Genomic DNA, 20,610 nt, shown 5'->3' with positions numbered 1-20,610 from the left:
CTGTGATCAGTGACACTTGTCACTAGGCAGAACGGGGAGATGCTGTTTACATCAGCATCTCCCCGTTCGTCCTCTCCGTGAGGCGATTGCGGGTATCCCCGCGGCGATCGAGTCCGCAGGACCCGCGACCTGACTCACGGAGCTCCCGACCGGCGCACGTGCGCGCAATGGCATGGCGGGGAATTCAAATGGACGTAGCTGTAAGTCCATTTGCCCAGCGGTGCCATTCTGCCGATGACATCGGTGTGCGCCGGTCGGGAACCGGTTAAGCGACAAATGTTCTTGTTTATTTGCTGACTTTTTTCTTTTATAGTGAACAGATTTTTTTTCTTTTTTACATGTGACTGAGTTCATAAGGTGAGCAGCAGGCCCTTCCCATTTCTCTACCCAGAGTCTCCAGATGGGAGTCCGTGCATGCCCCTATCAGGTCCTGAATATGTTCAGGGCTTCCTGAGATACAGTTTTTTTATCAGGCTTTCTTTTTTTTTTGTGTCCATGTCTATAGATCTGCTTTACAGATTGAGATTGCACTGTTATTCTTCCCTCATTTCAAAGCAGTCTTAACACAGCGTATGTTTTTTAACACTCAGATGCAGAGGAGCGACTGTTATCAATAATATCCACAAACTGCATTATGTATATTCCTATGTTGCCAATATTTTACTGTTTCCCTCTCCTACTATCCTTACACAAGCCTATCTGAATAGACCACAATCATGGCTCTGAGAACTATGGCATATAATGTGAAGGGCTTGGGTTCCATTAGTAAGCGCTGGATGGCCCTGAAAGATTTCAGAGCCTCAGATGCAGATGTGGTAATGATCCAGGAAACCCACTTCCGGGCAGGAGGATCATTAAAATTTGCCTCAAAGTTTTTCCCCACTTCCATCCTTGCCTCTGATTCCACGGGCAAGGCGGGAGTGGCAATACTGATCAGGAAGTCGTGCCCTCTTAAGGTTAAAAACTCTCACATAGATCCTCATGGGAAATTCCTTATTTTAGACTGCGAATATATGTCTGTCTCTTTTACCCTGGTTAATCTATACGCTCCAAATGCAGGCCAGATTGACGTTATCAACAAACTTTTTGATGCCCCTCAATACTGCTCACAACCTTTTATGATGATTGGTGGGGACTTCAATCTGGTTATGTCACCCACTAGAGATAGAGCGACCCTCTTTAGTATTCTACCATCTAAAAAGATTACGTCCCAAGCCAGTGCCTTTCGTAAATGTATTAGGTCCCATCGGCTTTTCGACTCATGGAGGATAAAACATTCCTCTGCTAAACAGTTTACGTTCTACTCACCAGCTCATAAAATGTACTCACACCTCGATCACTTTTTTATCTCGGCCCCACTCATCCCCTCATCCCACTCATGTGGTCGAGTCTGATATATCCCACATTACATGGTCAGACCATGCACCCATTATGTTAGATCTTATGCTTTCTCAGGCCTATACCAAATCCTGTCACTGGCGTCTTAATGATCACCTCTTACAGTCCGAAGTTTCCCATTCTATTCTAGCAAATAGTTTGAAAGATTTCTTTCTGCTTAACACAGGATCGGTGTCTCAGTTTTCTACATTGTGAGAGGCACACAAGGCTGTATTTTGTGGTGCATGTATAGCTGAAATCTCTCTGATGAAGAGGGATAGAGATAGACTTACACAATCCTTGACATTCGCCCTGATAATCGTGGAGCAGAGGCTGTTGTGTGACCCCACAGTGATGAAATTATGCAAAGTCACCTCCCTCAGAGAACAAATTAAATCAACAAAGCTTGACAGAACAGCTAGGTCCATACTCTGGACGAAACAGAATTTTTACGAATACTCTAATAAGCCCCATAGAATGTTAGTCGATAAACTGTGCCCATGACCCTTTAACTCATTCCCTGACTTTCTTCAGCAGGCAGACTGATCTAGAGCACATTGCCCCTGTGAGATGTCCAAAATTTTTGGCAAATTCTACAGGAAACTGTATAATTGTCTGACCCCGGAGAATCATTTTAATTTCACCCAAGAAAAATTTGAGTCTTTTTTCTCTAATATAAAGCTTCTGAAATTATATACAGCAGATTTAGGCTGAGGAACTCCTAGCTATAATTAAGAACCTCCCATTACATAAGTCACCTGGCCCTGATGGCTTGCCTTATTCTTACTACAAATCCTTTTTTGACATTTTGTCTCCACACATGCTAACCCTATATGACTCCCTCCTTAAAGGTACTCCCCCACACCCACATTTTTCTCACTCATTCATTTCAGCCTGATAAGGACCCCTCTATCCCAGATATCTACAGACCCATAGCCCTTCTAAATTCGGACTATAAAATATTCACCCAAATCCTTGCATCCAGACTATCCAAGCTTATCCCCAAACTGATCCATAGGGATCAAGTGGGCTTTGTGCCTGGCAGGCATTGCGGGGACAACACCCAAAGTACAATAGATCTGATAGACCTTCTAGACAGGTCCTCTCGCTCGGCATTGATTCTAAGTTTAGATGCACAGAAGGCCTTTGACGGGCTGAGTTGGCCTTATATGTTTGCCACTTTAAAACATATGGCTTTAATGGTCCTTTTCTAAAAGCTTTAGAGGCCCTATATTCAACTGTTACAGCCCAAGTGCAGATGTCATCCTTCCTGTCGCCTGGTTTCCCCATGACAAATGGAACTCGGCAGGGATGTCTCTTGTCGCCACTGCTCTTTATCTTGTGTTTGGAGCCCCTGGCTGAGTCCATCTGCACTCATCCGTACATACGTGGAGTGGTGATGAGACAGGGGGAATACAAATTGTCACTATTTGCAGACGATATTTTGCTTACTATTACTAACACGTTGATATCTCTCCCCTCGCTGCATAAACTACTGATCTCCTTTAGTGCCATCTCTGGATACAAAGTTAACACCTTCAAAACTGAAGCCCTTCCTTTACACATTCCATCACCCCTATTATCTCAACTTTTAAGAATCATACCCTTATAAATGGTGCAATACCTCTCTCAAATACTTGGGTGTCCTACTTACCCTTTCTTACGCCTCCCTTTATTCTACTAGCTTTCCTCCTTTGATTTTAGACATTAATAAATCTCTGTCGACCTGGACAAAATACCCCCTATCCCTGTTAGGTAGGATCAATGTCCTAAAAATGTCTATCTTACCCAGACTGCTTTACCACTTTGAAACATTGCCAGTGGCCTTACCTACCTCACAAATAAAAGCACTCCAAAGGAGCTTTTTCAAATTTATATGGAGCGGCAGGGCCCACCGCATAGCGAGCTCAGTGGTATTTTCTCTAAGATCCGGGGGGGTTTGGGAGCCCTGGACATTACTAAATATTACTACGCCACACACTTAAGGACTATTACTTCATGGTCTTCTTTACACGCACCGAATCAGTGGACTGCCATTGAAAAGGGAGTGCTATATCCGGTTCACCCGTGCTCCTTGGTTTGGGGTGCCCCCCCTCCATGGATGCCATCTATAAACGTCAGTGCACTGGTCCAATGACATTTACTTTAACCATTTGGCGTCAGTGTGTCAAACATTATTCCCTCACTTCACCTGTGAATGTGTTATTCAACCCACTCATACCAGATAGTATGTCCCTGGGTAGGGTTTTCCCATGGCTCAATGCACCTCTTTTTCAGCTCCGGAACCTGGTCCATCCCATCACCAGGAGACTACACACTTTCAATACTTTATGCGAGAAATTTGACATACCCTCCCACCTTTTCCATTTCTATCTACAGGTTAGACACTTCTTCCACTCTAAATCCCCAACCCTGACCCTGGATAAACCAACCACCTTTGAATACTTATGCGCTCAGGGCCCTCACCAACTACATTTAATTTCATATATCTACCATATCCTTCATGAGTCGACTCCTCTCAAGGAGACCACACACCATTATATGAGCAGATGGTCCCATTTGGTAGGCCGACCTATCACGGTACAGATGTGGGACAAGATTCGATCCTCTATTTTTAAATCCTCCAAATGTGTAACTCAAAGGGAGACATCCATTAAGATTCTCATGTTCTGGTATAGAACCCCTGATGTAATTCACAAGTATGAGCCCTCAGTCTCGCCACGCTGTTGGCGATGTGGGACTGACATGGGTTCTCTATTTCATATCTTCTGGCAATGCTTGCTGATGCAACTCTTTTGGCATGATGTGCACCTACTTATACAAAAGGTGGTTGGGGTGTCCCCTCCGCGGGATCCCTCAAATTGTTTGTTGGGCCTTTCTTTTCCAGGTGTAACCAAAAAGGCAAACCGGCTAATATCCTACATTTTGCTAGCCGCCAAGAGGCTTATCCCATTGTCCTGGCTGTCCAGTATACCGCCTTCGTGGTCCAGATTTTTACACCTGGTGGCTGAAACTCGGAAGATGGAGTTTTTGACAGCTTCAGTGCACAACTCCATTTCCCAATTTAATAAAGTTTGGGAACCATGGGATCTATCGGATTATGGGACTTCTGTGCCAAACAGCACGCCCTAAAATTGTATTAACTTTACATTAATCATGTCCATATGACCCCCTCACTCCTTCATTTCTATATACATCATTTGATGCCTTATTAGATTTTCTATTGCTTATTCTACATCCTCCATAGAAATCTATGTCTGTTATATTATCGTAACTGCTCTTGAAGTTCTAAATATCTACCTATGAGTTGCTTATTTTGTATATCATGGGGAAGCGATACAGTTCACCTCTGCGTCCTGTATCTGTGGACATTATTTACCTGTATTTACTTTTTTACCTTCTCCCTTCTCTTTTATTATGTTTGTTAATGTTACACTATCATTAATAGTGTATTGTACATTATGATACAAGTTTGTACATGTTATTTGATAACCCAATAAAAATACAATTTTGAAAAATTTACATGTCGTTCTGCTAACGAACTCCAAACTACCCTTCAAGACATGCATCTGCTGAACTCGACACAGAATCAAGAAACCACTTGACGAAGACCAACATCATCTTCTCCAAATAAATCTTCTGCGTTGCCAAGGAGAAATGAGTACCAGAGCTCACATAAAAGGGGCCGATATGGATCACCTGATCAAGTCCCTGATGACTATTTCTCTCTCTACTTGATGGACAAGTTCACTAATCCTTACTGTCTGTTTCACATTTTGCATCAAATTAATTCTTATTATTTTTAGATGCATACATTTTCAATATCCATACTTATTTTCCATTATTTGTCCCCCCAGTTCCTGCTAGTGCTAAAATATTCTCGTTACTTATATACTTATGGAAACTTGCTACTAGTAGGCTTTGTTGTTCTTTTAGGAATGTTTCTTGCGTTCCCTTTTGCTACTCTTGGTTAGGTCATTGATATAGTGGACAATCAACAGTGGCCAATGTACCCTTGGGAGGAGTTTTTTACCCCCCCAACGGAAGTGTTATGAGATTATATATGTTTTATTTACTATTCAAAATGAAGAATATTTATGTTTTATTATTAAATCTTCTACCCTTTCCTTTTCTATCCTTCCCTATCCCCCCCTTCCGAAGGCAGGTCTATCTACACAATTTTTTGGAAAACATGATATCTTACCTCATGCATTCATAACCCTATGGCTCCGTTAAATATACTATCCCTGAATGTTCAGGGCCTGAACATCCCACAAAAACGCATCGAAGCCTTTCACTCCTTTGCCACTAGAAAAGCACATATCTTGTGCCTTCAAGAAACCCACTTCACACCTCAATCCACTCCTAAATTTTTTCAGTAAAATGTACTCACAGGTCTACACAGCCTCAGCTTCAACTAAACAGCAAGGCGTACTTATTGCATTTCACCGCAATAACCCATTTACATTATTAAAGGAGATTAAAGACCCAGAAGTGTGATATCTGATTCTAACAGGATATTTGCATGATATTGCCATAACAGTAATTTCATATTTTGCCTCCAACAAAAGTCCTACTTTGTTCCTCTCTCACCTTTTACAGATAATCAAATCACATAATATAGGAACGTTACTGTTATGTGGAGATTCCAATCTAACTCGCTTTCCTTTTCTAGACAAATTTACCTATATCTCAATCAAATGTTCCTAATAGGCTCTCTTTTTCACAACTTATTACAAAACATAATTTAGTAGACTCCTGGCGTGAACTGAATCCAGTTAAAAGACAATTTACCCATTATTCACATCCCCATCGCTCATTCTCATGAATAGACCACATATTCCTATCTACAGGTATGGTGTTTGAAATCCTAACATCCAAAATTTTACCAATTCCGTGATTGGATCATAGTGCAATACTTACCACTATAGCCTCTACCATTCCAAAAGCACATAATCCGACTTGGTGTCTTAGAGATTAATTACTTAAAAATTCAGCACATAAACTTAATATTGAACTTGCACTGAAAGAATACATTGTAGACAACTATACCCCTGATATATCCCCGCTCACTCTGTGAGAAGCTCACAAACCAGTTCTACGTGGTTTATGTATAAGACAAGCGACTCTATTTAATCGAGAACAAATATAACAAATTAGAAACAAACTAACACTTGCTACATGGCATTTCAATCCAATCCTTCCCCTTTGTTACAATTGCAGTTGGATAAGGCTAAACTTGAATTTGACCTGTTTCTCACAGAATTAACAGATAAAACTATCAATCGATCATGCCACAATTTTTACATGAAAGTTAATAAACCAGAAACTCTATTAGCCCGTACGCTCAAATCTAACAACTCTACCACTAAACCTATTCGCCTCAAAATATCTGAAGGTGTATACTCCAATAACCCAAGAAAAAATAGTTCAAAAGTTTAAAACACATTTAAACACTTTATATTCGTCTGACACTGATCTGGATACATCCAAAGCAGATGAGTTCTTTTCCCACATTTCCCTCCCCCTATTATCCACAACACAGTTAGAGCTACTAGAGAAACCTGTATCGGTTGAAGAGATGTCCAGTGCTATCAAAACACTGAAAATAAACAAAAGACCTGGCCCTGATGGATTTTCCGCTCTATATTATCCTACATATATTGAAACATTATCACCCACCTTAACTGATGTCTTCAACTCTATACTATCAGGTCACTCATTTAGACAGGAAACATTAACAGCAATCATTTGTATGCTTCCCACACCAAACTCGGACAATAGCATCTGTTCAAACTATCGTCCTATCTCTTTACCAAATGTAGATATTAAAATATTAGCCAAAATCCTTGCTCCTAGACTTAATACATTCATTGGTAAAATTATACATAAAGACCAAGCAGGATTTATCCCTATCTGACAAGCAAATGATAATATTAGACGCGCCACCCTTCTATCACATGCTGCGAAATTACGCCGCATCCCAGCCTGTTTCCTCTCATTAGATATAAAAAAGGCATTTGATTCCATTTCATGGTCGTATATGCACTATACTCTTAGTAAATGGGGATTTGGCCCCCATTTCTTACAATGGATCTCAGCACCTTACTGCAAACCTAAAGCGTCCATTAAATAAGCAGGTTAAAAATCTGAAACATTCAACATAGAAAGGGGCACACGTCAAGGATGCCCGCTCTCACCTTTATTATTTGCTTTGCTTATTGAGCCTTTAGCACAAAGAATGAGAATGCCACCTTCTATAACAGGCATAGAAATGGGAGGTTGTCACCACAAGATATGTTTATTTGCAGATGACATCCTTCTATTTTTATCTTCACCTCAAATTTCAGCTCCTAACCTTATAAATATTCTAAAAAAATGATTCGATCATCTCAGGCCTTACGGTTAATACTCAAAAATCTACAGCACTGAACATCTCGTTAACCACTGCAGAAAAATGAATTGTACAAGTGTCAGGACCTTGGTAGGAGACCGAGTTGCTGAGAGGGCTCCCCTTGCGGCCGAGTGCAGCACAACCCTGAATATGGTACAGGGATGTGGTGCTCACAGAAGCACGGGTTGCCTGGAAGTAGGAGCCGGTGTTGGTGGCTTGATAGAGAAAGTCCGTAGAGGCAACGTGCTTAGGATCCAAGGATGGGACCAATGGAAGTCCAATAGGAAAATCAGAAGCCAGGCCAGGGGGTCAAACACAGTAAGCAGTCCGAGAATCAAAGCAACAAGTCCAGGTACAGGAGACAGAGGAATGCGGAGTCCGTTTAGCCAAGCCGGGGTCAGATGCAGGAAGCAGGCAGGGAGATTCAGAAGCAAGCCGGTTGAATAAGCCAGGAGGTCCAGAGGAGTCGATAACAAGCCGGGTCGGTGCACAGGAAGTCAGGACAACAGGAAGTCAGGATAACAGGAAACACAATCACAGGAACACAGGAAGAGCTGACGATAATCCAGCAATGTGGCACCATCAGTGGGACGTTTAAATAGACAAGGCGTAGTATCACGTCGTATGCACACCGTTCCGTTCGTGCGTTCGTAACATCGCGACGTTGCTACGCACGCGCATTCGTCCGAATTTGGTGCCAGGCGTCCGCCTAGTAGAAACATTGCACACCCGTGTGCGTTGATGCGCGTTAGCGCGGCCTTGCCTGTGCTGGTTTGCTAGCCTATTTCCCTGACAGTGCCCCCCCCCAAGGGGCAGCCTCCGGATGCCTAAACGTGCCCATTTTTCGGGGTACCTACTGCGAAATCTCTGAATTAGCCTAGGAGCGTGTACATAACTTGCGGGCTCCCAAGAGTTCTCTTCTGCAGAATACCCCTTCCACTTGACTAGAAATTGAATTGTCCTACCTCTCCGACGACAGTCAAGGATAGATTCAACTTCAAATTCTGCTTCATCTCCAACCTGGACCGGAGGTGGGGGCACTTCTTCTCTCCCTGGAAAAGGACTAGAAACAACATGTTTAAGAAGTGACACATGAAAAACAGGATGGATCTTGAAAGATTCGGGTAAAGTGAGTTCAAAGGCTACAGGGTTGATTTCGCGTTTGATCTCGAAAGGACCCAGGAACTTGGGTCCCAATTTCCGAGATGGGCATGGTAGCTTGAGATTTATAGATGAGAGCCAGACCTTGTCCCCTATCTTAAAGGTAGGGCTCGCTCTTCTCTTCCTATCGTACTGCTTCTTATATTCTTCTTGGGCCTTCTTCATGGTATCCTGGAGTGTCTGATAATTAGTATGGATGAAATCCACTCTGTCCTGAACCGCCGGTACTGAAGATTCTGGAATGACGTTGGGTAGGAATGAGGGGTGGAAGCCGTAATTCGCCCAGAAGGGTGATTGGTTGGTAGAAGTGTGTATTGAGTTATTATAAGCAAATTCTGCACAAGGTAATAGTTGAATCCAGTCGTCTTGAGAAAAGGAACAGAAGCACCGCAGATACTGTTCCAGCGTTTGGTTGGTCCTTTCGGTCTGACCGTTACTCTGTGGGTGGTAAGCTGTGGACAAACACATTTCAATAGAAAGTAATTTGCAGAGGTTTCTCCAAAACCTAGAAGTAAATTGTACCCCTCTATCTGATACGATGTTATTTGGTAATCCGTGTAGTCGAACAATTTCCTTAATAAAGATTTTTGCTGTATCTAAGGCAGAGGGGGTACCTTTCATAGGTAAAAAATGCGCCATTTTGGACAGGCGGTCTACTACCACCAAGATGGTAGTAAATTCTTCTGAGGGGGGTAACTCCACGATAAAGTCCATGGAAATCTTCCTCCATGGTTGTTCTGGGACTGGCAAGGGTCTTAACAAGCCCCAAGACCTGGCGTTGGATCCTTTGTTCCGTTGGCAGATGATGCAGGAGCTGACGTAGGTTTTACAATCAAGTTTCAAAGTGGGCCACCATAGGGACCGCTGAACTAGCTCAGTTGTTTTTCGAACCCCAAAATGACCAGCTAGCTGATGGTCATGAAAGGTCTTCAACACTTGTAATCTGGCTTGCTGGGGAACGAAAATCTTATCTTGGTGCCATAGGAGTCCCTCTTGGCTTCTCAGGGAGGAGACTTCCGCTTCAGTACACTGACTAGAGGCCTGCTCAATAGAGGATCTTAGGTCGGGTTGGATCAGTAGGAAGTTTTGGGGAGACAAAATTGTACTGGGGGCAATTTCTTCAGGCGTGTCCGGAAACATCCGGGATAAGGCGTCCGCCTTTCCATTCTTCGACCCTGGGCGATAGGTTAAGTGAAAATTAAACCGAGAGAAAAATACTGCCCATCGAGCCTGTCGGGGTCTTAGGCGTTTGGCCGTACGGAGATATTCTAAGTTCTTGTGGTCCGTAAAAATCAGGATGGGATGAGTGGCACCTTCCAGGAGATACCTCCATTCCTCGAGAGCTGTCTTGATTGCCAAAAGTTCCCGATCCCCCACATCGTAATTCCTCTCAGGAGGGCTCATTTTCCGTGAGGAAAAGGCCACGGGATGCAGCAGTGCTTTGGGACCCTGACGCTGAGATAGAATCGCCCCTGTGGCGACTTCTGAGGCATCGACTTCCAGGACGTAGGGTAGAGCAGGGTCAGGGTGTTGCAGAATTGGGGCAGAAGTGAAGAAGGTCTTAAGCTGATCGAAGGCGTACTGTGCCGCTGCTGACCACTTAAACTTGGTATGCTGGCGGGTTGTCTGAGTAATAGGTGCTACAATGGTGGAGAAATTCTTTATAAACCTTCTGTAGAAGTTGGCGAAGCCAATGAATCTCTGTACACCCTTCTTGTCAGAAGGGGCCGGCCAATCAAGGATGGACTTTACTTTTTGAGGATCCATGGCGATTCCACCTGTGGTGATGATAAGACCCAGGAATTGAATTGAAGTTTTTTCGAAATCGCACTTTTCAGATTTGACGAGTAACCCATGGGTTCTGAGGATGCTCAGTACCTTCTTCACGTGTATTCTATGGAGTTCCAGAGTGGCAGAAAAAATAAGAATGTCGTCAAGGTAGACAACAACAAAATGATCTAAATGTTCCCGGAAGATGTCATTTATGAAATGCTGAAAGGTCGCCGGGGCATTGCACAACCCAAACGGCATGACTAGGTACTCAAAATGTCCAAATCTTGTTCTGAAAGCCGTTTTCCACTCGTCCCCCTCTCGGATGCGGACGAGATTATAGGCACCACGGAGGTCGAGTTTGGTAAAGATGTGTGCTGTGCGGAACCTTTGAAAAAGCTCAGGGATGAGCGGGAGTGGGTAGCGGTTCTTAAGGGTAATTTTGTTTAACTCCCTGTAGTCCACACATGGTCTCAGTGTCTTGTCCTTCTTCTCAACAAAGAAGATTCCGGCACCTGCAGGGGAAGAAGAAGGACGGATAAAACCTTTTTCAAGATTCTCATCAATATATTGTCTCAAGGTCTCAAGCTCAGTCTCGGAGAGGGGGAATATACGACCAAAAGGAATAGTAGCTCCTGGTAGTAATTCAATGGGGCAGTCGTAAGGACGGTGTGGCGGTAAGGTGTCTGCTTTCTTTTTATCGAAGACATCAAGAAATTCCAGGTAAGCTGCTGGTACATTAGGATCCGGACTCGGTGTGGATTGTACAGTCAGGCAACTGGAAAAGTCCTGGAATTCGGGGGTCAAACAATGTTGTTGGCAATAGGGAGATGTAAGGAGTACCTCCTTCTTGGACCAATCAATCTGAGGATTGTGTGCTTGTAGCCATGGGATTCCCAGGATGACTGGGAACATAGGGGAACTTAAGACATCAAATCTGAGAAACTGCTGATGACCAGAATTGGTAGTGGTAAGAATAGGTATGGTTTCCTGGGTGACATGACCCGAGCTTGGCAAGGAGCCGTCAGCCAGATGAACTGTTAGTCTCTGTTCCTTATAGTTTAACGGAATAGCTAGATCTTTAGCCAAGGCCAAGTCCAAGAAGCAACTACACGCCCCGGAATCCAGTATTGCTTGGAGGTGGATCTCCTTACCTGCCACTAGCAATGTAACAGGAAGTGAGATATGGGCAGAGGAAGACCTGGATACTTGAAGGTGAGTACGGAGGGTCGGTTTTCTTGGTCTTATAGGGCAGTAATCTATGAAATGTCCTGATTCCCTGCAGTAGAAGCAAAGTCTCGCCTGCCGGCGATAAAGTCTCACCCCAGGAGTTAATGCTGGATGGAACATGCCGACTTGTAAGGGAGCTGATGCAGACTGAACTTGGGGCAGGTTCCGAGTGGAGCAAGAGGCCTGGTCACGTTCACCCTGACGTTCCCGTAAACGTCTGTCAAGCTGAATAGTTAACTGGATGAGATCTTCAAGTGTGGCCGGACCCTGTAACCTGGCTAACTCATCCTTGAGGGCCTCTGATAACCCCATTCGATATTGGTATTTTAATGCTGCCTCATTCCAACCAGAATCCATGGACCATGTGCGGAACTCCACTGTATAGTCCTCCGCAGGGCGCTGACCCTGACGGAGGGAATGTAGATTTGCTTCGGCAGAGGCTACCCATAGGGGATCATCATATAACCGAGCCATGACTTCAAAGAACTGATCCATAGTGTTGATGGAGGGACTGCTTCGTTCCAACAGGCCATGGGCCCAGGTCTGTGGTTCACCACGTAATAGGGAGATAGTGAACCCCACCTTGACTGTTTCACTGCAAAAAGTCTGTGGTTGCAAGTCAAAGTATAAGTAGCAGGAGTTTTTAAAAGACCTAAATTTTCTTCGATCGCCACGGAAACATTCTGGCATTGGGACACGTGGTTCTGGAGGGACCATGATCCCAGCAGCTGCCGCTGGAGGTGGACCTTGAACCGAGGAGGAGGATGACTCAGGTAGGTGCTGCAGACGTTCCTCCAACCGGAAGTATTCCTCCTGAAGCTTCTGAATGACTGGGATAAAGGCCGTGATTTGCTGGAGAATGGCCTTCATCGGGGAGTCACCTCCGTCGGTCTCTGACATGGCTGGATTATACTGTCAGGACCTTGGTAGGAGACCGAGTTGCTGAGAGGGCTCCCCTTGCGGCCGAGTGCAGCACAACCCTGAATATGGTACAGGGATGTGGTGCTCACAGAAGCACGGGTTGCCTGGAAGTAGGAGCCGGTGTTGGTGGCTTGATAGAGAAAGTCCGTAGAGGCAACGTGCTTAGGATCCAAGGATGGGACCAATGGAAGTCCAATAGGAAAATCAGAAGCCAGGCCAGGGGGTCAAACACAGTAAGCAGTCCGAGAATCAAAGCAACAAGTCCAGGTACAGGAGACAGAGGAATGCGGAGTCCGTTTAGCCAAGCCGGGGTCAGATGCAGGAAGCAGGCAGGGAGATTCAGAAGCAAGCCGGTTGAATAAGCCAGGAGGTCCAGAGGAGTCGATAACAAGCCGGGTCGGTGCACAGGAAGTCAGGACAACAGGAAGTCAGGATAACAGGAAACACAATCACAGGAACACAGGAAGAGCTGACGATAATCCAGCAATGTGGCACCATCAGTGGGACGTTTAAATAGACAAGGCGTAGTATCACGTCGTACGCACACCGTTCCGTTCGTGCGTTCGTAACATCGCGACGTTGCTACGCACGCGCATTCGTCCGAATTTGGTGCCAGGCGTCCGCCTAGTAGAAACATTGCACACCCGTGTGCGTTGATGCGCGTTAGCGCGGCCTTGCCTGTGCTGGTTTGCTAGCCTATTTCCCTGACAACAAGAATCATTACTCTTTAAAAGGGCTACACATAGCATTCCTTATTTGGGTATCCAGCGCACTGCCAGCCACTTGGATTTGTTTTCTGCCAACTATCCTTCTTTACTAGAATTAACTACAAACTTGCTTTTAAAATGGTCATCTATACCGACTTCATGGGTTTGGAAAATAAATATAATAAAGATGGCCATAATTCTTAAATTCCTGTATCTTTTTGGAGTTCTTCCATTACACATCCTGCCTATTTCCATAGAATAATACAACAAAAATGCATACAATTTACTTCGGGGAAACTCAAACCACGAATATCTAGAGAAGCCTTATTTCTTCCCAAAATCTATGGTGGCCTAGGATTTCCAAACATTTCATTATATTTTAAAGCCACTCAACTAGCACAATCCATAAAATATCACTCCAAAACTGAGATTCCCCTGTGGGTTACCACTGAAGCAATCGATTGTGACCCTCTTGCCTTACACAATATTTTATGGTTACATCCCATAGATCGTAAAACTTTAAAAAACCCAATCACTTTACATTCTCCAGCTATCTGGAATAGACTCAAAAACTCTCATGGTCTGCAATCCAAACATAATCCACTTCTGTCTTTTCTCAAAAACCCAGCTTTCTATCCAGCATGGACTTATTCCAGATCTTTTCGGGCTTGGCCCAAAGCAGGTGTAACATGTTTACATCACATGATCCTAAATACAACAGTCCATCCCTTCCTAGACTTATGCAAGTCTTTTGGGCTCCCCCAATCAGAAATATTTTGTTACCTTCAAATTAAGAACTTTTGTATTCCTTTCCTAAGCATTGATGACTCTGTAGATGATTTTACTAAGTTTTAAAATATATGCATGAAAGACCCTCATGCCAGATGTCTCATATCAACAATATACTCCACATTGCTAGTTAAATCAGATGTTAAATTATCATCTTATGTGGTGAAATGGGAAAAAGATCTTGATCGAACTATAGATAAAACAGAATGGTCTGCAATCTGGTCCAATAACAAGTCTTTTTTCTCCTAATGTGACAGATATTGAAACCACCTACAAGGTACTCTCATGCCGGTTTGGATTCCTGCTACAAAAGCTAAATTTGAGCCTGATTACTCAGGTCTCTGCTTTCGCGGCTGTTCAGAACAATGAACATATATACACATGTGATGGAAGTGTTCTATTATAAAAAAATTCTGAAAAAAAGGTTTTTTGACTCGCTTCAGAAATGTTTGAAATAACAATAATACCAGATTCAGAAATTGCACTTTTAAATATAAAACCTGATTACATGACTCATAAACAATTCAAGCTACGGGTATTCATACAACTTATGACGGCTGCAAAACAGACAATAACTAAAGCATGGAAAACTCCCAGAGTCTAGCAGAAACCAAGCACAGAATGAATTGGTCATTGTTTTTTTACTTTCAAATACATTTTTATTGTTTTCACAAATTTAAAACATACAATTAAACATTACATACTGCATTTTGTATTTATCCCCCACCCACTAATATTACATCTTTACCTGCTTTACTACTCAACCTCACCACCCCCACCCTCCCCCTACCCATCCCGTGGAGGATACCAATTTCCAATATGCTTACTGTTCCCTATGTTTCTGTCTCTTATAAGATTTTTACCTGTTTCATATTGTTGCCCATTGCGGGCTACCATCACCTTTGGTTCCCTACCCAGCACTCAGTCCATCTTTTGCAACCAGAGCTTCCACATATTTACAAACTTGTTATAATTACCACGTCTAGTAAAGGTTACATTTTCCTTCCATACTATCATGTTTATGGCCTTAACCCACTCTTCAGGAGTCGGGGGTCTCAATGATTGCCAAGTTTGTGCAATTAATTTTCTTGCCTGATATAGGCATCTTACAATCACTGTTATAGTACTAGCTGACCCTCTGCCTTTGTCTATGTATCCCAACACACATACTCTAGGTTCTAGTTCTAATGTATCCCCAAACGTCGCATTTATAATATTTAATATCTCTGTCCAATATCGGAACAGTTTTTGGCATCTCTACATCATGTGAATAAGATCCCTGTCTCCTGACACCTACGGCACTTGGCATCAAGTCTGCTGCCAATCATGTACATTTTCCTAGGGGTATAATAAACTCTGTGCAATAGAAACAAGTGTGATACTTTTTGTGAAGGAGAGACTGACACCAATGGTCCAAGTTCTGAGATCCTCTTCCATTGCTCCAGAGTTATTACTCCTACATCCTCTTCCCATCTTTCTTTATTCCTAGAGGACACTACTTCAATAGTGATTCTACCCTTTATTTACGCGTACACCTCTGTAATAATTCCTTTAGAAATATCTGCCTTGATTATTTTTTAGAGAAGGGGAATCTTGCTCCATTCCATTGTTTGGTTACTAAACTGGGTACTTAAGGCATGTCTGATCTGTAGGTAACTGTAGAATGATTGATTTGATATCCCATACTCATTTCTCAACTCTGAAAATGATTTTAAGATATTACCCTCATACAATTGGGTCAACCAATTTATACACTGCCTTTCCCATTCCTTGATCCTCCCTATGACTAATAATTCTTACAGGTGTTTGTTATACGAAATGGCGAGTATTCTGTTACTCCCTCATACCCCATCAGTCTTTTAACTGACTGCCAGATTTTAGTAACCATCTTTAATGTTGGACTCCCACTCAAAAAGGAATCTGCCTCCAGCGCTTCCACTACTGTATTATGTGGAGCCTCCTGTAGCATCATTTTACCACTGGCATTCCCCCCTCCCGGTGCAGCACATCCCCCCAATTGCTGCAACTGAGCTGCTAAAAAATAGCTGTATGGTTGGGGAACAGCCATTCCCCCTTCATTTATTGGTAGCTGTAGCATTTGTAGGCTGATCCTGGCCTGGCCCTTCTTCCATATTAACTCCCTAAAAAGGGTCTCTATTTTTTGGAACTATGGTTTCCCCTATCCAAACTGGGGAATTGTGGAGCAAATACAGCAACTGTGGCATCCAAATAATTTTAACCAGGTTGCTACGCCCCACCACAGATAAGGGGAGTCGACTCCAGATGTTACATTTCCGCTTGACTTTTAACAGAAGTGGAACTAAATTATCACTAATGTACTGATTGGGGTCGTTTAACAGCACAATACAAAGATATTTCATTGTCTCCCTTACTTTTAGCTGGGACATTCCCAATGGAATGGATTTAATGAGTGGATCGACCGGCAAAAAGTGATGACTTCTCCCAGGTAATAACTAGGCCCAAAAATATACCAAAGTCCTCCACTATATGCATTTCCTTAATCAAAGAGGACTCTGTGTCCCCCCCCCCCCCCCCCCAAATATAACATCATATGCATTTAATGCTATCCTGTCTTCCCCAAATTTACTTTGAAACCCCTGAATACCAGTTGTTGATCTTACCACACATGCTAATGGCTCCATTGCCAGGGCGAATAACAGGGGTGACAAAGGGCACCCCTGTCTCGTCTCTCTCTCTCAAGTGGAATCCTTTCTGAATATGCATTATTAATTTTTAATTTAGCGCTTGGGAGGTTATATAATGTTTTTAACCATCCTATAAAAATGGGGCCAAATACAAACCTCTCCAGTACCCGCCAGAGATACCCCCACTCAAGGCTATCAAAGGCCTTGGCTTTATCCAAGGACAAAATGACCCTCATCCCATATTCTCTGTCAGGGTCTGCAGGTTCATATATACCCTTCTGATATTGATAGTAGTAGATCTATTGGGGATAAACCCCGACTGATCTGGATGTAAAAGTTTCAAAATACTTTTGTTCAGTCTGGTTGCCAGCACCTTTGCTACTATTTTAACATCAGAACACAGTAGTGATATTGGTGTGTAGGAAGTTGCTTCAAGCTGATCGTTCCCTTCCTTCTGTAGTACTATTATGGTAGCCTCTGACATAGAGGAGGGCAGCCTTCCCTCTACTGCTGCCCAACTCAGTGTCTTTAGAAGCTCCGAGAGCAACACCTCCCCATAGTATTTATAAGTCTCCAATGGTAGACCATCCGGTCCAGGAGATTTTTGACTGGCCATACCAGAAGTCGCTTGTTGCAACTCCTCTTAAGTTTTGGGGGCTCCATCCTGTCCCTATCACTCTCCGAAAGAACAGGTATTTCCAATTTCCCCAAAAACCTGTCCATACCACCCACCTCTGACCCCTGCCGCGATCTATACAGGTTTTTATAAAACTCGCTGAATCTTTCCATAATCACGGATGGCTCGGACAAATTTTTTCCCCCTGTTGTTTTAATCACACAAATAGCAGAGGAGGGGCAGTTGGTTTTGGCCAAAATAGCCAGCATACGGCCTACTTTTTCCCCGTCTCCAAAAGAACACTGTCGCTGAAAAAGTTGCTTATTTTCCATCATTCTTGTAATAGCCACTTTATATTCCTGTTGCTTATTGAGCCATAACCCTTGCATCACTAGTGTTGGATCTATCACATACTGTCTCTCGGCCTCTATCACCTCCTTCCTAATATTCTCCTCCCACTCCCTTGATTTCTTCTTAATTTTGTGCCACTTGTTGGATCAAAAGCCCCCTAAGAAATGCTTTTAGGGTGTCCCAATCCACCCTAATCCACCGGTGCTGTACCTGTATTACATTCCACAAACTCTTTTAATCTTAAAGATATTTCATCAGGTTTCTCCATTAATTCCATCCATAGTGGGTTTATTTTCCATATTTTGGGGGTACTTTTCCCCCCTAGGTTAACCGTTAGGACGAATGGTGAGTGGCCTGACACCACTCTTGGCCAGTACACTATTTTTCTTACTAGCCGCAGTACTTCCCCATTTCCTAGGGCCGAGTCTATTTGGGAAAGTGTGGAGTATGAACCAGAGAAGCAAGAGTATTGCCGACATTTTGGATTACAAGATCTCCAAATGTCACACCACCCCACCTCCTCCAGAAATAATGAAGTAAACATCCCTCTGATGCCCTGTCTGTCCAAACCCCTGGTGGAAACCTATCCAAGCTTCTATCGAGAACCTTGTTAAAATACCCCAGCACTATGACCGGGATATCAATCTTGTCCTCAAGAAATACCAATAATCTGTACAAAATCTCCAGTTTAAACGGAGGGGGAATATACACATTTGCCACTACATATGGTTTATTCTCTATTAAGCAATATAAAAAAATATAGCACTCCAAAACGTCTATACTGACCTCCCTGCAGGAGAATGACACTCCTCTCTTTACCATGCTCACCACCCTAGAATAGGAGGAGTAAACTGAATGGTATTGATTTGGAAATATCTTGCTCTTGAAATTGTAACATAGTGTCTTTTGACAAGTGTGTCTCCTGCAGGCATATCAGTTCCACTCCATGTGTATTCATTACAGAAAACACTGTAGCTTTTTTAATGGGGTCTCCCATCCCCCGGATATTCCAAGAACCTATATTTAAGCTTCTAGACTGCATCCAAGAAAAAAGATTAAAAAAAAACCCCAAAAAATTCCAATCCTTCCTAAAAGAAAAAAAAAAGGCAACCAGAAAAGGAAGTTATTTTGGTTAACATTACTTATTAGCCCTGTCTGTCCTTCTAAACCATTCTATACTTATAACCTCCATAGGAGTAGTCCAATCTATAATTGTGTCATTCAAAAAAAAGAAAAAGAAACCCTTGTCAAGTTTCCCCCTACTAATATTACCTTCAGTGTCTTTTCTTATTAAACATTGGTGATATTTTAGTGTATTTACTTTTATTATTATTCCTTTCCATCTTTGTGGGTTCATTTTACTATCCTCCACTACCCCTCCACTAAGCCCCCCTCCCATATTATTTTCACCCCTTTCCCTTACCTCCCTACCTATCCCTCCTCCCCTTCCCTCACGCCTAACTAGGCTAGTCCTGGGGGCTTTACTTGTGACCATATTGTATTCCCCGAACCACCCCAACCACTCTTCCACAACCCCAAGTGCATGTAATTTAAATTCATTATTTTTCCATTTATGTTCTCCTCTCCTTTCCCTACCACCCACCCAGTTCAATATTGCAAAAACATTTTTTAACCATCATCAAACATACAAATATACCCCCCCCCCCCGCTCCATCCTCTATTTAGATTGCATAATAAAATAAAATTTAAAAAACAGGGAAAAAAAGAAAAATAAACAAGGGGAAAAACGTCTAAAATAGGTAATTATTCTCAAAATTAACTAATAAAAAAAAATGTCAGACGCTATTTCTGGTATCACTGACGTCACTTCCGGTCTCGTGGAACGCACGCCAGGAACACTAACAGTTCCATGTTTGATGCTTGTTTGATCTTACTTTTTGTAAGTACCTACTCCCATCCCAAGACATCCATACCAAGCTTTAAGTGACCCACCAGACAGAAAAGCTGGGGGTCATTTTTTTATCTGGTGAATGGGGATACATGAGGGGGTGTTGCACACCAGAATTTTCTGAAGCACCTTTTCCCTTCACTTTGGATTGGAGCACCTTTAGTCTTTGTTTTGTTTTGGACTTTGTTTTGTTTCATCATTTATATTTTTATTTTTCACTTATTGTGTTTGCGAGCGCTATATTTATATTCATACATATGTGATTTTATACTTCTGTAGGCTATGCTTAATTTTCAAAAATTCCACCCTACGCTTCTGTAAGTCCAGTGAGTAGTCTGGGTATAGTGAAATCCTAACTCCATTGTAGAGAATATTCTCCATCTCCCTGGCTTTTTGCAAGAGAGTCACTTTGTCATTGTAATTGAGCATCATCATGAGTAAAGGTCTAGGGTATCCCCTTGGTGGTGGAGTTCTGAAGGGCACTCTGTGAGCTCTCTCTATCAGAAAGAGTTGTGAAAAAGTATCTTTTCCAAATATTTCCCTGAGCCACTTCTCCAGGAACTCTGCAGGATGAGGGCCCTCACTCCGCTTCGGGAGGCCCAACATCCTCACATTGTTCCTGCATAGTCTATTTTCCATTGCATCCATTTTAGATATATATACCATATATGCCCATTTGATCTCTCATTATTTTAATCTCCTGCTTCATTGGGTATTAA

General features: G+C 42.9%; 1 pseudogene; it reads left to right on the top strand.

The window, feature by feature from the left end:
* The first annotated feature begins 716 nt into the window (after window positions 1-716).
* The window catches only part of LOC141141104 (vomeronasal type-2 receptor 26-like), a 33,662-nt pseudogene continuing 13,768 nt past the window's right edge, over window positions 717-20,610 (top strand).

This window comes from Aquarana catesbeiana, linkage group LG04 (assembly GCF_042186555.1).
Source record: "Aquarana catesbeiana isolate 2022-GZ linkage group LG04, ASM4218655v1, whole genome shotgun sequence".
Lineage (NCBI taxonomy): Eukaryota > Metazoa > Chordata > Amphibia > Anura > Ranidae > Aquarana > Aquarana catesbeiana.
The sequence above is the reverse complement of the archived record's forward strand: the minus strand, read 5'-3'. Positions and strand labels throughout refer to the sequence as shown.